This window comes from Danio aesculapii, chromosome 13 (genome assembly GCF_903798145.1).
Source record: "Danio aesculapii chromosome 13, fDanAes4.1, whole genome shotgun sequence".
Lineage (NCBI taxonomy): Eukaryota > Metazoa > Chordata > Actinopteri > Cypriniformes > Danionidae > Danio > Danio aesculapii.
Window position 1 is genome coordinate 8,399,203 of NC_079447.1, and position 6,000 is coordinate 8,405,202.

A 6,000-nucleotide genomic window follows, 5' to 3' on the forward strand; every position below is an offset into this window, starting at 1 on the left:
CATTGAACACCTATTCTTGTTAAGTTAAGATAAACACAGTTAGAGAGGCATATTACACAAACTGTAACCTCATAATAACATTACTGTAGACATTACATTACTGCAACAAGAGTCCAATCCAGTTATAACCCGATTAAAGTTTCTCATAAGAGGGATGCTTTCTGTTATCCTATCCACAACCCTATAAACACTGAAACACTGCTAGCGCACTGTCAATAAAGCTCTCGCTTTTTCTTGGGAAGGAATTAAAGGATAAGAGGAGCACTCGTTTATGGAGAGACATGCACACATAAAGATTTCCCATGAAATCCATGGGTGTTTGTATCTTAAACATCCCTCCTCTGAAATTGGCCCTCATGAATCAAGCAGCTGTATTGACATCTAGAGCAGCACACGTGGCATTTATTCTTTCTCTCTCATTTTTTTATTATTGCACTAAAGTGGTGCAAAAAAAAAGAGCATTTTAAAAGATATCTGTCTGTCTGTCTATCTATCTATCTATCTATCTATCTATCTATCTATCTATCTATCTATCTATCTATCTATCTATCTATCTATCTATCTGTCTGTCTGTCTGTCTGTCTGTCTATCTATCTATCTAATCTATCTATCTGTTTGTCTGTCTGTCTGTCTGTCTATCTATCCATCCATCCATCCATCCGTCCGTCCGTCCGTCCGTCCGTCCGTCCGTCCGTCCGTCCGTCCGTCTATCTATCTATCTATCTATCTATCTATCTATCTATCTATCTATCTATCTATCTATCTATCTATCTATCTATCTATCTATCTATCTATCTATCTATCTATCTGTTTGTCTATCTGTCTGTCTGTCTGTCTGTCTGTCTGTCCGTCCGTCCGTCCGTCCGTCCGTCTGTCTGTTTGTCTGTCTGTCTGTCTGTCTGTCTGTCTCTATCTTGTTGCACCAAAGCTTTTTAAAAGATTCATCCATCGGGGTCAAAAATATTATTCTTTTATGGCAAATAGGTGTCATGGTGGCACAGTGGGTAGCACGATCGCCTCACAGCAAGAAGGTCGCTGGTTTGAGCACCGGCTGAGTCAGTTGGCATTTCTGCGTGGAGTTTGCATACTCTCCCCATGTTGGTGTGGATTTCCCCACAGTTCAAAGACATGGGATATAAGCTAAATTGGCCATAGTGTATGTGTGTGAATGCAATTGTCTATGGGTGTTTCCCAGTGTTGGGTTGCTGCTGGAAGGGCATCTGCTGCATAAAACATATGCTGGATAAGTTGGTGGTTCATTCCGCCGTGGCGACCCCTAATTACAGTTTTTCTTAGTCGCTTTGGTGCATTTCTCACAACACTGTATATTTGCACAACTGTGCATTTCTCTAAACAATTAGTACAAACTGCAAAACCTAGTTGATAACCTGCAAAAACGTGTCACTTGCTCAAAATGGAGAGCTCATTCATGTCAAGTATTCATGTCAATGAAAGTGTCAGTGTCATCAAGATGAAAAGTCCTGACACCATTGTTTATGAACAAGATAGTCTTTGTCATGTTTTGATTATGTCAGTTTACTCTGTACATTTTTTTCTAATGTAAAAAAGTCAGATTTTGGTGACAGATTTTTGGTTTCCTGAAAATGCTCAAGACAGCACTATATACTATTTGCACAGCCATCTGAAAACTACAGTAAAGTTAGACATCACTGCATTTAGTGAGGTATCTGAGTACAAGACACTGAATATGTATGTTTCACATTTTTACTGCATTTGCTCTTTGAAATTCTAATTTATTCACATCATTGTGCAAAAGAATAAATACACTCTTATTTACAACAAACATAAACCTCCTTTGGGTAGAGCTGTGCACAACTGTAAACAATATTGCAGTACATATTGGAACTGAACCTACAACATACACAGGTCTGTAAATCATGCATGAATCTGTTCATTTTAGAAAACATTTTCAGGGAAAAAAAAAATATTTTTATAAAATTTGCTTGACAGATTTTGACAACTTGTTACAACATTTTTGTAAGTAATGACTCACGTAATGAAATAAGCACTATTAATTTTATATCGAATGACTATTCAGCATTCACAAGTTTAGTTCATTTTGACTGACATGACATAAGCAAATGATAATGTTATAAAACAGCAGAGAGTTGTATGAAAGCGATTGATGCATGTCCAAAAGCCTTTGCAATTTGTTGGAAGGAATGAGAAACTGCTACTATGATGTGCACAAATGACTAATCGTTTTGAGAAATGCTTTAACTATTGTGCAAATGTAAATAGTGTTGTGAGAAATGCACCAAAGCGACTGAGAAAAACTATAATAAAGGGACTAAGTCGAAAAGAAAATGAATAAATGACGATGAATGCCAAATATTAATGTTTCATTAAGATTTAATGTAAATATTTATTATAATTAGTTTTTATTAGCTATGTACACTGCTAAGCACTTCATTTACAAAAGTTTAAAGGTGATTTTCTCAGGCTGCATTTTACATCTTTCACATATACATTCACAAATACATTTTTTTAAACCCAAAAGCTAAAAAGATTTTAACCCAAGAAGCTAAAATTTCAAAAGCTAAATTTCAGATCTTAAAAAGTCTTAAATTTACTGAAATGTTGTGTTGTAGGTCTTAAATCTTTTTTTTAACAGGTCTTAATTTTCCCTTGATCACGTATAGCTACCCAATATGGCCATTAACACTCAAACAATCACCAACAATCCATCTCAATAAAACTTTTTACAATTAAAAATAGCATTTAATTACTTTTCTTACATTAACATTTGCTTAAAAGTTCTCCATTTTGTTTACTGCTGAGGATACTGACCTATATTTTTTATTATTAAATTATTATTATTGTAGACTGAAGTAATTGATAACTGTTTTGTTCTATTCTCTGTAAGGATTATAGGGTTTGTGAATGGATATATCTGAATATTAATAAAAATATTCAAACAAAATTATTATTATTATTGTATTATTAAATGTATTAAATTCTAATACACTGAAAAAAGTGCTTAAATTTAACTTGGTGAAACTTGCAGAAACCCTGTTATCTGTTCAGCTTTCAGGTGAAGTATACATCTCAAATTTCTAAAAACTGACACTTCTGTGGTTCTGTGGTCCAGGGTCACAAATGAAATCTTTCCATTACATAAAATGTTCTCTATAGTGGAATTTATTTTATCTACAGATGACTTTAATGCTCTTTAAAAGCTCAGCAACAAAACTGTTCCTTTAATAATGTTGAGTGATATGAAGACTTTTTTACCACATCTTTTTGACTACATATTTCATCACATTCACTACGCAGATTATTGATCGTACACATGCATTTAGCATTGTCTAATAATGATCAGACTGAATAAAAAACACATCATAAATACCAGCTGTAAATGGGGCTTATATAAACCATGAACATTCCAGGCTATGCAAGTGCAAGACACTTCATACTAATTTGCTTCAAATGTGTTTGTAGCTGTAGTAGATCTAATTTTCATTGAGTACACTGCATGTAACTTTAAAAGCTTTACCTTTCAATGCAGCACTTATTGAAGCATTTGAATGTGCCTACCTTGATAAAAGTTAAATCTAAGCATATAATACCCAAAGGCCTTGTTGCAGTGGTATTGAAAAGCATGAAAGTTCACCCATGTTCATCAATTCACTGCAAAATTATCAGTTGTTTCCCTGCTCTTCCAGGCACCTTGAGCTTCTGCCTTTTTTTTTGCACATCAATGCATCTACAAGGTCCCGCTGCACCCCACCTCCTGATTTCCCCCATTAAATAATCAAACCTCCTTTGAGAGCGTGTCGTCTTTGTAGTCTTTCTTCAGGCAGGAAACAACACAGAGGGTACAGGGGGATTTCTAACTCCGCAAAAAGTTGAAAAGTTGACGTGAACTGCTGTAAACCCTTATGAATATGTGTATCAGTCAGACGGTTATTTTCCTGAGCGACTGTTCCGTGTTTGCGCACGACACAAGTCAATGAAATGCTCCAAATCTGTGTCACTCTTGACTAGCTGAAGCTACATTATAGTTCTGTCATCTTTCAAACAGTTTCTCATTAATTCCTAAAGTTCTGTGTGTAGAAATGAGGGGAAATTTCCCTTTGAAGTTGTGTGGAGTGTCTCGGGAGACCTGGAGGCCTCAGGCTGGACTTTGCCAGTGATGAGGGAGATGTTGCTTTGAAAGGGAATCGTTCCACCCCTCCGCTCGTGTACAGCATCGCATGGTTGCACAGCACACGGTGATACTAAACACATCGCTTCAGCATCTGGTAAGTCATGAAAGACTGACTAAATTTGTTTTACAAATTCTGCACACAAAATTTTGATTCATACTTTGAAGGGCTTCTATGGTTAAAAATCTACTTTTCAAGCTGTTTAGACAGACAAATGTGCATGTATGGTGTATAGACTGTCATATTGGGGTGATATAAGCACACCCAGTGCTTTTTTTTCAATTTAACAACATAAAAAACGGTGGACCAATTGGAGTGGTTTTCAAACCGACCGCAACTTTACGTAGGAGTGTGGTCCCCCCGCCCACCAATATTGATTGACAGGCGCGTCATCATATCCTCAGTTTGTTGATTCACGTCCGCCATTTTCAGCGTGAGTCGAAGCAATATCACTAAAGGAACACCCTAGCTCTATTTTTAGATGCAAGGCTCATTGGACTCAACACAAGATCAATATTCTCCACATTATCGCTCTAATCGGAATTATTGGTTGTATCTTTAGGTAGGTTTGCAAACATGTGTACTTCTCATTTAGTCTACCTTATACTTCAGCCGTTTGCATTTCTCGCGATCCCAGAAGCTCCCTGTGATCTTAACTAGCATGCGTTTTAGAATTCTAAACATAGGTTTCTATCAGGGTACACTCAAGTCGACGGCTGGGCGCCGCGGACCACTGCAGAAACCTATGTTTAGAATTAAAAAATGCGTGGCGCGACGATTCGGGACACGTCATGTTTCTGCCGCGCCACAGAGAGTGTCTGGTGTGCCGTGTCGCGGCTTCGAGCGGCGCATCCGGTGCCTCAGTCAAAGTTAATTCAGTGTGCGTGGTTATTAGTTTCTGTGTACAAGCTCGGCACTTGAAACTAGCACACAGTTGGCTGTAAAACTGTACAAAGACACATATGATTTTGTACTCTCTGCTTGGTCTGTGTCAGAGTCGTACATGTACGACTGAATGCGGATCCTCTCCCCCTGCTCCTTCTCCTTCTCTGTCTGCCTGTCTGTGTTGCAAACACAGAGCGGGTGAGCTCATGGCCCCGCCCCCTTGTTACGTTGGGCGGGAAGCCGAAACTAGTCTACATGTGAAGCAACACACCCCTAAATCAGCGAACTGTGGACACGCCCCCAACATGACACTTTTTAACACATTATAATAAAAAATTCTGAATTGTGTTTTAAACTGAACCTAAACTGGCACACTCAGAAGAACCATAATGTTAATATTAAATCATAAAAAACAGGTAAACTATGTGAATATTAAATATATATATTATATATTTAATATATTTAATATATTAAACTATATTAAAAATATTTTTTTATATATTATTTTAGATTTTTGTTTTTCTGCTAGTTGATGTTGAACTCCAAACGTTATTTTGTGATTTAGTATTCGAAAACATTATGACAAAAGTAATTATTAATTTATGTACAGTAATGTATTTACAGTGTTGTATGGTTATCTTTACTGTAAAATATAGAGTAATTCTCACAAAGCAACTTTAAAACACAGTAATATACTGCATAAATGTCTTGAAGTAAAATACAGTGCACATTACAGTTAAATACTACAGGATGTACATGTGATAACAATAACTGGCATTATTAGTTTATATTTATGATATTATTTCATCAGTAGGCTAATCACTGTGCTGTAATGAATAGCAGAAACACAATATAATAATAATTCCTTCATTTATATAGTGCTTTTCTGGACACTCTAAGCGCTTTACACATTGGGGGGAATCTCCTCATCCACCACTAGTGTGCA